Here is a 19,209-nt window from a genome sequence, read left to right on the forward strand (position 1 = left end):
GTGAGTGATGGACTTATTTGTTCCAATGCTAAGGATGCAGCAAGTGGCTGACTGAGGAGTTTTAGTCTCATAAATAGACAATAAAAGCATTATTCCCAGAGATACTGTGGTGCCCTTTACATAAATAGAAATGTGAAGGGCACATACAACTGTGTTTTTTACATCTTAACTCTTTGTCTTACAGAAAAATGTGGAATATCTTTGTTTTGTTCTATAACTGCAATGTTCCTTTTCGATTCTTTCCAATGCATTGTCATCTCAATGATGTGTTTTAAAACATAATATTTTCATCAGATTTTGCACCAAAAGCATGCACAGTATCTCACAGAAGTGAGTACACCCCTCACATTTTTGTAAATATTTTATTATATCTTTTCATGTGACAATACTGAAGAAATGACACTTTGCTACAATGTAAAGTAGTGAGTGTCCAGCTTGTATAACAGTGTATATTTGCTGTCCCCTTAAAATAACTCAACACACAGCCAAACCGCTCATTTTCACTTAGGGGTGTACTAACTTTTGTGGCCAGCGGTTTAGACATTAATGGCTGTGTGTTGAGTTATTTTGTCTCTATTTTAAAGTATCCATTGAAAAAAAAAAAAAAAAACTGAAATCAGGGTAAATTGGTTTTCTGGTCAAAAAATTGGTCAAACACTGTTTACCAAGAAGTTGTTAGTAATTTTCAGAATTAAATAACACATTGAATATATATATACATATATATATATACACTATATATAAAGCTCAATTTGTCATGGAAATGATTTTGTAATGCAGCATTTCTTAGCAGACCTGAAATAGCATTTCTATAGCATTTATTTAAGCAAAATATATTTTATTATATTTTTCTTAATAGCAAATGTTTATGAACACACACAAATTCAGTCTAATAAAATGTTCAAAGGAATGTAAAGAAATCTCCCTAAATTATATAGAAAATATTAAATAAATTATTAGAAGATAATTCCAATACATTAATAATATGAATAGTTTTTTTTTATTAATTAAGTTAAATAACAATGTTCTTTTCCATCCACTAATTAGTTATGACGTAACTTAATTATTTTGTGTATTCTTTGCTTTTTTCTACGCAGTGCGCACAAGCTAAATAGACCAGTTTAAACCAGCAAACCATCTTAGATTGGTTCAAGATGTGTCTCGGCCTATAAGAAAGACCATCCAGTGCAGGTTGTGTCCCGTTGAGTCCAGCTGAATCACAAATGTTTAGTGTGTTCGGGTTTTACTCACCCATAGCATTGCTGTTGAGCAGGAGGACGCCATGAGCATTTTTGGATTTCTCCAGACCCGTGTAGAAAGGATGAACTCCATAACTGTTCAGCTTATACTGCAGATGGGGAGAAAGAGATTAGAGTTTGAGTTTGTGATTTGATTTCAGTTGTTCTCAGTGTTAAACAGACAATTACGTGTTAATGAGAGGTTTTTATTTGGCTTAAAGGAATGAACACTGCAAATCCCATCTCTCTGTTTTAATTAAGCTAATTACATCCCTCTCTCTTCCTTCACGAAGCTCTGTCTTTGCTTGTCTTTCTCTGGGCATTGTGACATGAAGTGAGTCAGAGAATAAGGTTGTTAGTGTGTCCAGTATCAATGACTGACAGCCAATAACAGGACGGTTATTACAATTCCAAATGATGAGAAAAAAAAAAAGAGATTCCTATGGGAATATATTGCAAAATGTAATTTATTCCTGTGATACCAAGCTGAATTTTCAGCATCATTACTCCAGTCTTCATTGTCACATGATCCTTCAGAAATCATTCTAATATGCTTTTTTCTCCCCAGGACTTAATAACCAAATACAAAAGTATGCATATATACAAGGATTTAATAATAATAATAATAATAATAATAATAATAATAATAATAATAATTGTATCATTTATATTTTGTCAAAAATGTTTTATTTTATAAAAAAATAAATAAATTAAATATAGAAAATGAGGTCTATTTAAATACTGTAATGTGAAAACATTAATTTTTGTGTAAATCTGTATATATATATATATATATATATATATATATATATATATATATATATATATATATATATATATATATATATATATTATTTTTATTTAATGTAGTTTCAAAAATAATAATAATAATAACATAAAAAAATAACTTTTATTTATTTAACTTAAACAGAAGAGCATGTTCTTAGCAATTCCAAGGTCATGGGTTCAGTTTCCAGGAAATACATGAATTCATAAAAAATATACCTTGAATGCAATGCAAAGTTGCTTTAGATCTGCCAAATGCATGAATGTAAATGCTAAATGCGTAAATATAAATGTATTGTATAGGGTGATTACAAATGGTGAAAAACCTCAAATAAATGGTGACAGCAGGTCAACACACTATAACTTAACTTACTATGCAGTTACCTATTAACTACCACATTGTTGCCGAAATAACTTCTCTGAACTCCATGTTACCAGAGTAATTCAGGTTACTCACATCACTTCTTCTGTTCCTTTTCTGATCACTTGGATCCCAAATGGTTTGTCATTGATTTGAACCCTATACTCTCTGTTGTCTTCCTCTGTTTCTGGTGCAGCTGGTAGGTCGAGGGGAATGGAGACCTCATAGCATGCATTTTCTGGGTCGAAGATCTAGATGAATAGGAACAAAATCAGTCATAGTCTTAATCTCAGTCTTAAATGTATAAATTTATTTTGTTAATTCATAATAAAAAATAAAAAAACTCCAATTATAGGGCCTGGCATTAGTAATGCCATTGTTATGGGTTTGATTCCCAACGCTCCTAAAAATAAAGGTTCCAAATGTATGGTTCCATGAATACCCTTTAATTCAGAACGCTGTTGTCAATTGAAAACAAGTGAAAACTACAGTAAAACATCCACATTATTGCCAAAGGAACCTCTTTGAACCTTACATTTCACTGTTGGTTATACTCTGTATAATTGTGTATGTGACAAAATAAAATCTTGAATCTTGAACCTCTAAAAGCTTCTGTCAAATGCATAAATGTGTATTCAGTCATTGTTTTGGTCTTAATCCTAAATTTATAAAAGCATACCTTCCAACGTAGGCTTCTTCCACTCAGGTATGTGATTTCCACCCATAGCTTGCTGATGTCTCGAGATCGAGAATGCTGACTTGGGAATTCAGTATTTCGGTCTATATCTTCAGTGATGCCACTTGGTATCTCAACCTTGTTGCTGGTGATGTAGCCGTGGTTCTCAGCATAATAACACAGAGGGATACTTAATGGCTTCAAAAGAGAATAAAAACAATTACGTTACAGCAAATGCAGCAAAAATACAAATTTGCTATTTACTTTTAATATACAATCAATCTGAAAATGACAGGGGTTGAACATTGAATATTGTCTCTCTCTGACCTCCCAGATGCAGCCGCACGCGTCGCATTTGGCTTGATCTTCATCTCCTTCAGGATAGCAATCAATTTTTGCAGGGATTTTGGCTTCCCAGTTGACTGTGTAATCCTTCCTAAGTTCCAGCTCCAGATTTTTCAGATGTAACACCTGGAAGACCAAAAATACTCAATGACGCGGACTTAACACATTTTCTTTACTTTACAGCAGTATGGCTCTTGTGATTGAAGGACAGACATGAGTTGTTCAGAACGCCTCCTTGAGTACATATAAAGTCGTGTAAATCATGAACGTCAGAACGTTTTGAGTTTTCTCCATTTCGAGACCCCTTTAATATGGAAGGTGGATGGGGCCAAAGGTCTTTAAATGGAATATGTGACATTTGGCCGAGTCAAGGACAATGTTCGTCAATTATGAACACAATTCTTTAGTACATGTATTCTGGCCGTGTTAAGGCATCAGTCTTTATATACATATAAAAACTAAACGTTATGGAATAACTCCCATAAAAGTGTGCTTAATTGCAGAAGGTGTTCGGTAGTGATGTTCCTTAGTTACACACAGATTGTTCAGACTTTTGAACACATTTACCTCAAAATAATGAGACCTATCTACTCACACCTTGTAGCTATGAGAGAGTGGGGCACAGGAATATTTCCTGATCATTAATTTATGGGTTTATTTAAAATCAGTCTCGGCCAATAGACTAAAACATACACTGTTTCGGAAGTGACATGAAAAATATGGGACACATTTTTGCGATACATAAAGTTTCATAATTTACAAAGAAAACATAAAATGTTGTTTTCTTTTTAACGTCACTTTTTATAAGAATCAAAAAGATTTTCATAAATTGAAATTAAGGGGTTAGGGACAGCCACCTCCCAATTGAAAGATAATCAATAAATGATGATTTTATATATATTAAGCTTACTAATATTTTAAATATTAGTATGAGTTTCAATAGATAATATAAGGATCTTAATAAACATCTAAGATTTGAATACTTAAATGCTTTTTAAATGTGTTTTTTGGCTGCGGGACAGCAGTTTGCAGAACGGCCCATCATACCATTGCGTCACATATGCAAATATAGTCTCAGATACTGAAATTTCATTGGCTGCTGTGCATGGCGTCACTTTAACGCAGACACACAGTATGTGTTGGCATGGTCAACTTTTCTCGTGTTACATTTAAATACTTTTGGTCCCATCTGCCTTCCATACTTTAATAATCACACAAAAGACAGCAGGTATATTCACATCAGAATCCTAGCCAGCACTGATGATGTGCCATAAATGGTCAAATTTCAATATGCATGGTCAAATTTCACATGTTCCGTTTAAAGACTTTTGGCCCCTTCTGCCTTCCATATCACACAAAAGACAGCAGGTGTATTCACGTAAGAATCCTAGCCAGAGCCGATGATGCCTCTGTTTAAAGGATGTGGATGACAAAAATGACAAACACTGTTGCGTTTGCGTTAGATAGAAGTGCCATAAATTACAGCAGCTGACATTAATGTGTCACGCGTAGTTTAAGACCAAAGTCTGCACGTCCTCGTGTTGTCATTCCAAGACCTTGAGCTCTGAGAAAAAGTGATGCCCTTCATCATAGGCTAATGCATGTGTGCTTTTGAGAGCCCTGACAAATGCAATCTCTGGTCCGTGAGCATCCCTGGACACTCACTTGGAATGACAGGGCCTCTCCTGGTACCCTAGGGAACCCTGCTCCGTATTAAACAGAAGTCAGGCTCCATTTTGCGGACATGGTTTGTTGGACTGGCTCACAGTCCTAATTACGTTATGTCGGCTGTGATTTTTTTTTCATTTTTCACTTCGTTTAGAGATGTTCTCCGAATGTCAAATTAGCTTATACATTTCTGAGAATTTTGTATAGCCCTTTGAAGGACGGCTATTTTCAGATGGCTTTTTGTTGAGATAACCTTGGCTTTAATGAAACTATTAGATTGAGGTTTCTGTCAATTTATCTACCTGTTGCTTTTATTTTTTACTTCAGTTGCAGTGCATCACGTGTCGTTGCATACTGCTGCATTATTTAGTATTGTAATGCAAAAACATTGTCATTACGGTCTAAATTTTAAATATATATTATTACAATGCAAAAACAATACAAACGTTACTTTCATTACAGAAGTGCACAGCTTAAGTGTGCAAATGCAAATGTAAGCATACTTCATCATTGCAATTTAAAATGACAAGTCTTGGACGCATCCAAGCAAAATATATGCTCCATGAAGTTACATCTATCATAAGGTTAAATTAAGGGGAAGTCGAGGCCTAATGGTTAGAGAGTCGGACTCGTAATCCAAAGGTTGCGGGTTCGAGTCTCGGGCCGGCAGGGATTGTAGGTGGGGGGAGTGAATGTCCAGCGCTCTCTCCACCCTCAATACCACGACTGAGGTGCCCTTGAGCAAGGCACCGAACCCCCAACTGCTCCCCGGGCGCTGCAGCATAAATGGCTGCCCACTGCTCCGGGTGTGTGTTCACGGTGTGTGTGTGTTCACTGCTGTGTGTGTGCACGTTGGATGGGTTAAATGCAGAGCACAAATTCCGAGTATGGGTCACCTACTTGGCAGTATGTCACTTCATTATAACTATTCTTGCAAATTAAAAACTTTTTTTTTCTTTTAAGAAAATGAACTTTTAATGAAATGTAAATACAAAATAAATATATAAAATGGAAAAAACTTAAGAAATTTAAGTAGAAATCTGAACTTCTAAAACATTCTTGTTATTGAGTCCTGTATAAGCTAGATTTTGTTTCTGAGGAGGAGAAAAAACTACTTTTAATTAATAGCAAGCCCTTCCAAAATACCTCGAGAGTCTCCGTCATCCCAAAATAGCTCGCCTGACGCAGCCTTGTTGTCATCGAGTGCGACGATCAGTCCCATGGGATGACGCCGGCTAAGGGAACACACAACTTTCATCACACAAACGTACAACTTTTTACCAGAATCTGAAGAGAAAATAGAAAACGGATCCTTTGAAGTTCAGATGGGATTCTTGTTTGTGAATAATATGTCACAGACACCGTACAGCACAGCCGGATGAATTTTAAATAACTTGTACTTCACCTTGTAATTGTGATGCATTCGAGTATCACCCCTACTTTGAATGCTAGCGCACCCCAAAAGATACTTTAAGAGATACAGTACATTTCCATTTCTGCTGCTGAAGCTGTCATATAGTCAGACGGACATAAAAGCTCTATAAAATAAATAGCTATTGAACACAGAGAAAAATTAGAACAATTTTCCTAACGTTAAATAGAAACTCAGGCCTCATGCAGGTGAACAGGAACGAGCTGAATGAAAGCACAGAACTACCACTGAGAGGAATAATACACAAGCAATAAATGTCTGAAAGGTGTGCAAAAAACACAACACCATAAATATTTGTCCGTTCTCAGTATTATACACTCACTTTGCAATATTAAATATTATAGTGATGTGTTGAACCATGTACTTAACGGCTGCTATATTCATATACTATGGTAATTCAAAGAATACTACAGTAGTTGTCTAAAATACTATAATACAATCTGTAAAAAGTAGCAGATACTGTTTTTGAGGCATTAGATATGTTTAAAGGCTGTATTTTCATGGATAGGCTTTAGTGACAGAGCAGTAGTTTAATATGAGCTTTTTAGTCATTTAAGGCTATATGTTTTTTTTTTGTTTTTCTTTTTCTTCTCCCCCCCCATCTTTACCTGTATGTTGTGGTGACGTCTGGTCTCTGTACAGGCAGAATGCCTCCGCCTCTCAGGTGTAAACCAATTTTATCTTCTGGCAGGTACATTTTAATTTTTGCTTGTTACCACCATTTTTTATAAAAATAATAAAATTACATAAAGTGACAAAGATATTCTGAAAGCGTCTCACACTGTTTGACTGATATCACATATTGATGATTGATTTTACAGTAATAGCATTAAGTAGACATTACAATATTTCAGCAGAAACTGAGCTTAACTGGGGGAAGTCGTGGCCTAATGGTTAGAGAGTCGGACTCGTAATCGAAAGGTTGCGAGTTCGAGCCCCCGGCCGGCAGGAATTGTAGGTGGGGGGAGGGAATGTCCAGCGCTCTCTCCACCCTCAATACCACGACTGAGGTGCCCTTGAGCAAGGCACCGAACCCCCAACTGCTCCCCGGGCGCTGCAGCATGGCTGCCCACTGCTCCGTGTGTGTGTGCGTGTGTGTGTGCGTGTGCGTGTGCGTGTGCGTGTGCGTGTGCGTGTGCGTGTGCGTGTGCGCGTGTGCGTGTGTGTGTGTGCGCGTGCGTGTGTGCGCGTGTGTGTGTGCGCGTGCGTGTGTGCGTGTGCGTGCGTGCGTGCGTGCGTGCATTTGTTCACTACTCACTGCTGTGTGTGTGCACTTGGATGGGTTAAACGCAGAGCACCAATTTCGAGTATGGGTCACCATACTTGACAATACGTCACGACTCTCTCTTAACATAGACTTACTTTCAGTATGTTTTTCACCTCACACTGTCTGCATTACCCATCTCAAGCTCGAGACCCCTCACCCTTCTCTCTGACTGTGTGACTAGGTCAATGCCGAGACGACGAGACAGACATCGAGTCTCCGCTCTATCCATAAGTAATTTCAGATTCAATCAGGTTCTCTGTGTCGCTCTTCTCCATCAAACTCTCTCTCGCTCTGCCAGGGTCACTTAAGCCCTGCTTTGCCAATCACGGCTTCTGTAATCGACCCGTTGTGAGACATGCAACACACGGATGCAAGGGACCGATCCTATCAGTGATCTGATCAGTGCTAGTTAATCTGGCTTTTAGAGCACTAACCAGACTCTAGAGAGGCTTAAACGAAAACCTTTGCCTCTGACTCACAATAGGAACAAGAACTCTGTGGTTTCAAGTAGGTTTTAAAGGAATAATTCACCCAAAAATTAACATTCCTTTTAACATGCCAGAAGATGGTCTTACCGTCTCAAAGTTATACCAGATGGCGTCTGGGATGTAGGCCTCCACAAATTCAACACCCTAAAAAAAAAACCCAAAAATTAATTAGCTGAAAATAATTACAGACATTATTTTGATGGTTTAATAATGAGCATTATTCATTAAACTAATGGGCAGACCATCACCAGTGATGATTTAGAGGTATGGTCTTCCTGTCATGGTTTTTCAAGCTTCAGAAAGAGAAAATATGAGCGAGATATCGGAGAGTAAGAAGTTGACAGAAAGCAAAGCAGCAAACGAACCAAAAGAAAAGATGATTCATCCCTGTGCCTGAGGGAAAACCCACTGTACACTTCAGATGGTGGCACTCAAATATGATATTCATATCAATATGAAAGCACTGTGCACTGAAGACCCGGCCACGAGTGACTTTAAGATAACACTAGTGTGTGTTTAAAAAAAGAAAAAGGATAGTTAATTATGACACTAAAATCTGATTGACTGAGCCAAGTTTGAAGCTGTTATAAATTAAATTAAATATAACATAATGAAAACATAAAACAAATATAATCAGCCAATGGTTAATAAATACATTACTTAGTGAAAGGTACATGGATGTTTCTTATGCCCGTTTTAACCTAATCCAAGGGACAACTGTGAAAACAATTAAAATAAATACAATTATATCAAATTAAATTAAATTAAAGCTGCAGTGCGTAACTTTTTTTTTGCTTAAAAATTATCCGAAATCAGTATTTGAGAAATTACATAACCAGCCAGAGTTCAAAACTATCACCTTACTTTAGCCCGTCTCACAACAGTTAGCTTGTAATAATGTTTTCTAGTTTGAGTGGTACAGGTAGGTTTGTAATCCAGAAAGGATTATGTGTTTATGAAACACATGGGAATGAAATTAAATTATATTCCAATTTTAAATATGCTTCTTATTACAGATAGCCAACGTGGATTACACAAGTTTTTGTATTTTAAATAGAACCAGTTTAAATGAAGATTAATTAGCTTTTTGGATTAAAATAATTTCTTAATATTAAATTTGAATGGTATGACAATAAGATATTAGACTGTACAAAAATTGAAACGCGATTTATGGTAATGCTTTTTTCCTCAGTTGGTCAGAACAAACGTGGCAGACTTGTTACTTACTTGTTCAGATGACAATATACGATGACAATTCTGATTTGAGTCATATATTCCAAGATATAGGCTAGAATCTGTGATTGCGAAGTACAGTAAATATTAATGAAATAAAATTAAACCCCTTCAGAATTAATTCTAATATGCTGATTTGCTGCTCAAGAAACACTTATTATTATCATCAGTTGCTGAAAACATTTGTGCTACCTAATATTTTTTTGCGGAAAACATTACATTACATATTTTTCGCAATCAGGATTGTTTGAGGGATAGAAATTTTAAAAGAACAACATTTATGAACAATAAATATTTTGTAAATGAATGCCTTTACTGTAATTTTTTGATTAATTGAATGCATATTTTTATGCATTTATTATTATTGTTATTTGTATTATTATTATTATTAATAAATAAAAAAATTGCATGGTAGTGTATATAAAAATACACATATAGGTCTTATTTTTTTTTCGAATTTACCTGATCTTCTTAAACATACAGTATAAAGCTTGTTCTGTCATTCTCAAAGCCACAGACTTGACAGTCTTTCTTTGAGCCAGGCCATATAGACAAGAAGAAACATTTTTTATTTTTTTTGCAGTTGAAAGCAGTCCTGACCTTCACACAGCAGTGACTTCTCTCTCTTTGAAGCTCACTAACATACTTGACTCTTTAATTGAGAGCACGAATATGAGTGAGAACATTTGAGCACTTAAAAAAGATGGCTTAGACGACAAAAAAAATCTGAAGGTGGGAATAGATTTCCCTAGTCAAAACCCATGTTGAGAAGATCAAAGTTCAACTGATCTGCAAGTTAGATGTCGAGTGTCATTAAATTAATGCTTGCCTGATGAAAAACAACAGCAGTTTTTCTTCCCTGCAACTTGTTATAGCACCTTACAACTTTTTTTGTACCACATGGTCCAGTAATTATCAAAATATTTTATGCAGCTGATGCATATGGATTTTGCCGCTGATTAAAGTGTTCACATCACATACGCTCTCTGAAGATTTGAATAACCCTAACGCAGGCATCTTTTGACGTATGTGCATCAAACTTTCTCAAAACGAGTCTTTTGCCGTGATCTCATGTGAAGCTCTTTGAACATGAAGAGTCTGTTTCAGTCATATTTTGATAAAATGCACGAAGCCACATTAGACTCTTCAAACAATTCATCACCCATTTTTACATGGCCGCGATCTATATTCAGTTCTAATTTCTTCATAATGAGGTCGACGATCTCATTAGAAAGAGAGAAAAGGAGGCGATGGATATGAATTAGAGAGAAAAAGTCCCATCTTCCTCACATTTATCCCAGAGGAGGTCATCTACATGGGTTTACAGGAAGTCATACAACAGTGTGTGTGTGTGTGTGTGTGTGTGTTTGTGTTCACTCACAGGATCCAGCACAGGTGTAATGAGAAGATGTGCTCCCCACATGAACTGTTTGTGCACTGCCCAGGTTTCACTGTCAGAATAGAACCTGCAGAATGCATGGGGAACAATTTTTATAAAATTCCTGACTTCTGAATTCTAAACATGCCATAACAATAAAAAAATCAATAAATCAAATGAACAAACAAACAAAACAAAACAAAGCAAACAAAACAAAAAACAAGACATGCCAAGACAAAAAAAACATCAAATAAACAAACAAACAAAAAACACAAAACATGACAAAACAAGACAAAAAAACAATAAATCAAATAAACAAAACAAAGCAAACAATCAACAAAAAATACCAAGACAATACCAAAAAACAAAAAAAACAATCAATCAAATAAACAAAACAAAACAAAACACAAAACATGACAAAACAAGACGAAAAAAAAAAAAGGACATAGAAACTAGAGCAATTTTGTTTGGTATTTAAATACCATTTGAAAAATTCAGACATCATTAGGCTACTCCAGCCTTCGGTGTCACATGATCCTTCAAACATCATTTAAATATGCTGATTTCCTGCTTAAAAAGCATGAATTATAATTATCATAATTAATAATTATATTTAAAAAATAATAATTATGTTAAAATCAGTTGTGCTGCTTCAGATTTTTATGGAAACTGTAAAATATTTTTTGGGATACTTTGCACAAACTTACTCGCGTCCCGCATCACGGGACGCACTACGGTCTCTCCGTTAGCATGGGCCTTGTAGAACAGAGTGTAGAGGTATGGCAAGAGTGTGTATCTGATGTTCAAGTAATGCCTGGAGGTGTTCACCATGAGAGAGTCAAAGCCGTATGCTGCCGGGTCCTGGTCCTGTTAGAAAGAGAAATAAAACCAGTCAGGGAGAGAAAGCTGAAGAGCAAAGAGAGAAATGGATTTTACTGTGCGGATACTGATAATATGTTCATCATGGCGGAGAGCCATCGGTCGCAGAGACAGCCGTGGAATGATTACTTTCCGATTAAAAGGTCAAATCTTATTCATCTAATTTCACCAAGAATATAATTTTCCATTCATCCTCATTTGCCCTCTCAAACTCTCGCTCTGGAGGTCTGATTGCTTCTCTCACGCCAATCTCACAATAATGATTAGAGAAATAAATCTTCTACAAATAGCATTTAAAGAGAGAGGACACGCTTGTAATTCAGAGCATTGCCGTTGGGCCAGAAACACGTCGCCCAGATGTTTGAAGAGGAAGATGCTTTGTACACTTTAAGACTGCTTGTGAGTATTTGAGGGCGATACGTACTGCATAACCTTGTGTGTTGTGGTTACGGCTAAAGGGGTAGAAGAACACATCCACTTGCATGCAACGTGTGCACAGCTCCTCCGTCGAGTTGTCAAAGAACCCACAGATGTCAGCACCGATCTGCAGAATAATATTGTGATATTCAGGGAAAAATCACTCATTATCTCAACCATTCCCCCTCCCCCCAAAAAGCAAGGCACTTAAATAAAGATCAAATGGACACGCCAGTATTTTATATATGAAAAAGACAACAGTCTGAGAAACATCTTCCTAGAGTATCAGAAGAGATTAGAAATGTCTCAGATTGTGCTCATATTTACCAAAATACTGCATTCTGCAATTAAAAGCATAAAATATGTCATTCTCTTCCAAGACTGAATTTCTAATTTCTTTGTTTTTATTTTTCATCAGAAATTTTAAGTGAAAAATCTAATTCTTTAAAGTTAAGAGGCCATAAGTGAGAATCTCCTAAACTTAGGGGAAACAATAAATAAATCACCAATAGAGATCATCTTAATATCTACATTTTTTGTACTAGGCAGCAATTATATTACATGGAGAGAAAATTGAGAGTTTTTCTGAAGTATCCTAGTTCTCAGATGTTTCTCCTCAGAAAAAGACTGATATAAATCATTCATTGGATCTGACTGTTGAGTCGGCCAGTCAATGTTAACTCAATTCAACCTGAACACGGAGTCCGAATGCCCATTCAATTTCTCATTGCATTTCATGGAAACTCAATCAAAACCAAAAGCTTTCTCCAAACGCTTTCAATGTCTATTAGTGGGGCTGTTGTATTATGAAGACCGACTGCTGTCGGCCATCAATTACCCATGTTGGAAAAGCCGTTTATTTTGGAGTCAAACCACTTATGTAAGGGATTCCGAAGAGGTTAAACTCCAGCATGCCGGGTATCGCCCACTTAATGTCATTCCAGCTGGCGCCATTGTCTCCAAACCAGTGTCCAGAGTACTTGCCCACTCCGGGGAAGGAAGAGCGAGTAAAGACCATGGAACGGCTCGTCCCAAACATTGCTTTTGAGGCTCTGGAATCAGAAACACAACATTAGATGCATCAGGAGTGTTGGCACCACAATACAACAAAGACACAATGCCGCTGGGTGGCCTAGGAATGCATAGAGATGACAAACACACAGGCAGGAGTTAAATGTGGGAGTTAAGCTGAATGAGAGAGGGGGCGTAGAGGAACGAGAGTAGAACAAATCGATGTAGAAATTACAAGATGAGTAAAACAGATTTCCTGCTGAAAATGAAAGGAGGGAAAAAAGGAACAAGCATGATACAAATTAACTCTCTTCACCCCCCTTTGAGGAAAACATCCTGCCATATGACAAAACTGGCTGTACGTTAGAGAAACACTGAGTTACGGGTGACGCTGCTTGAGTCACCAATTCTGTGACTGACTCACACCTGTCGTGTGCTGTCCCACATTCATCAAATACATCAATTCTAAACTTTTTTTTAGATGTTAACAGATTTCTTAATCATCTACTGCATGCACCAGGGAAGAAAAAAAATCCTTATTATTATATATTTTTTTTGCATTCAACTGACCTAATTGTGTTTTTTGTTTGTCTTTTTGTTTTTTTTAGAAATTCTTTGAAAATTAAAACAATAAAAAGAAAATTGCTGACTACTACTACTACTAATAATAATAATAATCTTGTTATTATAATTATTATTATTATTATTGAAAATCTATCTATCTATCTATCTATCTATCTATCTATCTATCTATCTATCTATCTATCTATCTATCTATCTATCTATCTATCTATCTATCTATCTATCTATCTATCTATCTATCTATCTATCTATCTATCTATCATTATTAGATCCTTTTATTGGTTTATTAAAAACAATCCATGCATTATTAACCATGTTTTTTCAACTTAAATAAAGCAGGTGCTTGCAAAATGAAGAAAAGTAGTTTGTTATCCAGAGGCAATGCATGGTGCAATAGAGGGTTAAAGAGAATTTAATAAAAAATAATTTAATATATGTAGAGATACGCTAATATTGACAACATCCTACAGCCACCAGACCACTATAAAAAGACTCAAAAACATAATTCCAAAATTGTCATGGTTATGATGTCACAGCTATGAGCACATTAACATTTGTGACCATGGACCACAAAACCAGTCATAAGGGACAAATTTTGTTTTTATTGAGATTTATATAAGCTGAGTAAATAAGTTTTCCACTGATTTATGGTTTGTTAGGACAATATTTGGCCGAGATACAACTATTTGAAAATCTGGAATCTGAGGGTGCAAAAAAATCTAAATATTGAGAAAATTGCCAAGTTGTCCAAAGTAAGTCCTTAGCAATGCATATTACTAATCAAAAATTAAGTTTTTACATATTTACGGTAGGAAATTTACAAAATATCTTCATGGAACATGATCTTTACTTAATATCCTAATTATCTTTGGCATAAAATAAAAAATTATAATTTTGACCCATACAATGTATTGTTGCTATTGCTACAAATATACCCATTATATGACTGGTTTTGTGGTCCAGGGTCACATATAACTATCCATCTGCAGCAATCATTCTGACAAGACTTGAAAGCAGCATCAGTCAATCATAACAGAGACCATTTGCATACAATATGTGGATAACCCAACACTTACTTGTCAGTGGCCAGGACCATAGAGTACCCATACAGACTGTGGACATCATAGTGGTTCCCCCATTTGTGTTTAGCATCCATGCATAAGGTTTTACTGTACATCAGGTCATCGAGGATTCCTGTAGGGTTGAATAGAAATTATGAAGATGGATGTCTTCAGATGCTGAGAAAACACTTGCATCTGCTATGAATAAATCTAGCTGTAGATGCATTTGAGACTCACTTGGAGTGAATGGAGGATAGTTGAGTTTGTTATCAGTACAGCCGTTGATGCCTCCCTTCACGAAATTGGCCACCTCGTTCATGTCCTTAGAAATAAAACAGCAATTAGTTAAGCGCTCCCTAATGCAGGCCGCTAATTGTCTCGAGATTAAAGCGAAACCCTTAAGGGAGGCTTTAAAGTCAACATGAAATGGCATTCACAACCATTTTACTTTCATAAAGTAATGCGCTTCTGAATCAGAATATTGTGTGAGACAAATCGTAGGGCTTGACTTGATTTTATCAATCAGGAATTGAGTGGGTGGTGTAAAATGAGTTTCTTCTTTGACAGTTGCACTTGATTGTGATATCTGAAACATACGTATTCTGTAAAGCTGCTTTGAAACAATGTGTACTCTGAAAGCACTATACAAATGAACTTGAATATAATCAAACTGAATTACAGATTGATGAATTACTACTGTAAGCAAGGTTGATTTTGATTTCATATTGAGTTAAAACCTTTTGCGGTTTATATTGTATTCTAGATCAGATGTTTATAGTGCTTTGCTGTGTTTGAATATCACGATTAATACATATTGATGTAGTGACATAAACAGTATTGATTTGGAGACTAGGAAGCTGGAGATCGGAATCAGAACATCTTTCACAACCTTTCGTGACCTTTCCACCAAGACATAAAATGATCAGGTTCAATATTTGCTCATGGGTAATGATCTCTGCGGGTTACTTACAATCCAGAGAGCATCATGCTTGACTTCCTTGTGGAAATGGGAAATTTTATCAACCCAGCAATCAATGCAAGCCTGGTTAGTGTAGTCAGGAAACACGGTTCCCCCGGCCAGACCTGCAACATGAGACTATAATTGTCATGAAAATAATGTTAAAATAAACACACACACACACACACACACACACACAAACACACAAGCACAAAAATAAAGAAATAAATATTTTTAAAATGTATTTATTAAAAATACTTACTTTTTCTTTTGGTTATTTGGGTAAAATGCCCATGTTTCTAGAGATTCACTCACTAACATCACAATTGGTCATAGATGACATTTAGCGCCTTTTATTTATGTCTGTTTTTAAGCCACTGGCATTTCTATTCTCTCCTGAGTTCTTTTCTGATCTCACATGGCTCTGAGCTGCATGAAAGCGTGATATTAAACTCTAATGCAAAATCAATGCAAACACTAACCTGAAATAAAACCATAAAAAAGCAATTAACATCTGCCTTTGCCTAATCGGCTATATAATCACAAGTGATATTATTGCCATGTGATATGTGCCTTATTGCCCTGAGGGGTGACTGATATATGACCTAACTCAAGGTTACAGATGGTAAACTAATGGTCTCTCTCATGGCAAATCACATGGCAACTCCAGATGTTCTTCATTCAATCATTCACGTATGTCTCTTATCTTATTCTGCTTTATACAGTACAATTTCTACACTACATCAGTACAATATAACTATCTCTATAAAATCTATAAAAGAGCATTGGACAATTAATAATGTTTATTGGTTAAAAAAATAGTTAAAAAGTGGATGGGAATTGGCTGCCCACTGCTCCGGGTGTGTGTTCACGGTGTGTGTGTGTTGTTCACTACTCACTGCTCTGTGTGTGCGCACTTGGATGGGTTAAATGCAGAGCACAAATTCCAAGTATGGGTCACCATACTTTCCTTTCCTTTCCTTTCCTTTCCTTTCCTTTCCTTTCCTTTCCTTTCCTTTCCTTTCCTTTCCTTTCCTTTCCTTTCCTAGCCAAGCCAAGCCAAGCCATGCCATGCCATGCAATGCAATGCAATGTAATGATTCTGGCTCCCATTCTGATTCAACTCCAGTCTTTCAGTTCTTTTGAGCAAATAGCACCAATCCTCCATTTCTAAATAACTACTTATGTCTCTTCTGCTCACAAAGGCTGCATTTATTTGATCAAAATACAGTAAAAACTGTAATATTGTGAAATAGTATTACAATTTAAAATAACTTTTCTAATTTTAAAATGTTATTTATTCCTGTGATGCAAAGCATCGCTATTCTTTTCTTCCGTGTTACATGATTTTACTTTAAGTTTTCAGATTTGTTTTTAATTCATCAAAAATAAATTAGTCATTTGTTCCAGATCAAACCCTCTTCGTGCTGTGTATTTAAATAATAAAAAAAAAAAAAAAAAATGAAATTCAGCAAGGGGTGGAAATGTATGACTCAAAATTCGTCCAAAACCCAGAACTAACATGGCAACCTATAAAACTCTATATCTCAGCATACATGAAACTGCAATATCAATGGCTCACCAGTATGACGATGTATTTCTGCCCTTTATCATGCATGCAGTCAGCAAACTGAGGCAACTCTGCAAATTTCTCCATATCATAGGTGAAGATTTTTTTGTTCTCCATGTAGTCAATATCAGTGTACTGGACATCCTGTAACACAAAATAATGCTGATTCAGCTTTGAGTCCCAATGAAATCACGAAATCAAAGCTTCCTCTCATGGAATATCCTGCCTCACTTTGAAGTCTAATTATGGAAGTTACACTCTTAAAAATAATAAAGGTTGGCATTGATGGTTCCGTGAAGAACCTTTCACATTCCATTGCACAAAAGTGCAAAAGTTTCTTAAAATGTTCTTTAGGCTAAAAAATAATGATTCTTTTAAGAACTAATTAATGAAAGGTTCTTTGTTTGAGGAATACAAAATGGCTCTTCTATGGCAATGCTATGAAAACCAACTTTTGGAATCTTTTTTTTTAAGAACACAAACAGGTTGTTAATGTTCATGGTTCACTGTAACATTGCAGCCTCGTCCTTTAGAATCAAGACCTTCAGCCTTTACGATGGAAAATGCCTCCTTTGCATGCTAACATTGTAGATTCACTGTTGTCTGTTTTGATTTTTCTGGAAGGCTTGACTTCCATCAACCATCAGCAGATGGTGAGATTCTCCTGCCAGTAATTTTCTAATGCTAATCAGGCGGAGATGCAATATCCTGACATGCTAATGCCCTCTTTGTTCGAATTACATCAAACATTGAGCTTCAGTCTATCTTTCGGCAATTAGAGTCTCACCATAAGGTGCTTAACGCTTCTAACTGCATGTATAGGTGAAATGCACATATTTGGAGTCATTATTCATGAATCGGTAGGCTTAGTTTCCGTGCTCTCGATTGTGGCTTTGAAGTACTGGGTGGAATCAAGTTTTGTAGAACAAAGCGAGGACCTTCTTTCTGTTCCTGCCACTTACATACGGAAGGCTGGCCTGTCGATTTCTGTCCATGACTTTCTTCACCTCCTCCAGGCTGTCGTAGACCCAGCGAGACAGCTGGAAGCCCAGAGACCAGTACGGAGGGATGAAAGGCCTGCCAATCAGCTGGAGACACATAAAGCAGTGTTAAACACACTGAATATCACAGGACTCCCTCAGGCTAATCTGGAAGCCTCATCTGGGCCTATATGATTTTACTTCAACCTTCAGCAAGAGCTAATGTCAATTAGCATTGATGAAGTTTTGGTAAGAAGTTCATGGCATGATCCTGATCTCCCTGTCAGGGTTTATTTGGTAAAAACGACCAGCTGACTGCGTATTATGGCTACTTACCATTAAATAAATAAATGCATAAATTAAATAGTTTTATTTTAGTATCATTGATGCATTATTTCTGCTTATATCTGCTTTTTATTATTATGTTTTCTGTTTTTTATTTTAATTTAAATGAAAGAAAAAGCATTTCCAAAATGTTTACAACTTCACCAAGTGTCGCTGGTGTTTATATTTCTATCCGCCTGCAACACTCACCTTCGTGAACTCGTCCCCCACTGCTTCCGGTGTTTCTCTAACCAGGATGTAGAAGTCCAGAACCCCACCGATAGTCCAGAAGGTTATGTCCGGAGCAGGCTGGACTGTCCCCTTTGCACACAGCCATGAACAGACAGACGTAAACAACTCAAATTGCTCTAATTTGCTAACCTTTAACAAAAGCAGCCATTCCAAACCCACAAACACATCAAAACGCACTATGTACTCTGTGCAGACATCACAAATCATGTTATAAAAGATTGTTATGACTTCAGCCCATGGCAAAGCCATTGTTTGTGACCAGCAATACAAAAAAAAAGCTATCACAATAAAACTACTCAAGAG

General features: G+C 36.3%; 1 pseudogene across 1 annotated transcript in view; it reads right to left on the reverse strand.

Moving 5' to 3' along the window:
* The window catches only part of LOC306888706 (sucrase-isomaltase, intestinal-like), a 45,413-nt pseudogene that overhangs the window by 18,880 nt on the left and 7,324 nt on the right, over positions 1-19,209 (reverse strand). Inside the window, exons 8-25 of the transcript in view lie at positions 18,865-18,968; positions 18,313-18,438; positions 17,363-17,494; positions 15,793-15,905; positions 15,060-15,144; positions 14,838-14,955; positions 13,049-13,220; positions 12,176-12,295; positions 11,576-11,739; positions 10,876-10,960; positions 8,333-8,405; positions 7,115-7,214; positions 6,221-6,309; positions 5,072-5,109; positions 3,389-3,532; positions 3,065-3,259; positions 2,511-2,636; positions 1,252-1,348 (exon numbers count right to left, since the gene is read on the reverse strand). The product of the transcript in view is annotated as a sucrase-isomaltase, intestinal-like (transcript). The remainder of the gene's footprint in view (positions 1-1,251; positions 1,349-2,510; positions 2,637-3,064; positions 3,260-3,388; positions 3,533-5,071; positions 5,110-6,220; positions 6,310-7,114; positions 7,215-8,332; positions 8,406-10,875; positions 10,961-11,575; positions 11,740-12,175; positions 12,296-13,048; positions 13,221-14,837; positions 14,956-15,059; positions 15,145-15,792; positions 15,906-17,362; positions 17,495-18,312; positions 18,439-18,864; positions 18,969-19,209) is intronic.

This window comes from Barbus barbus (assembly GCF_936440315.1).
Source record: "Barbus barbus genome assembly, chromosome: 22".
NCBI lineage: Eukaryota > Metazoa > Chordata > Actinopteri > Cypriniformes > Cyprinidae > Barbus > Barbus barbus.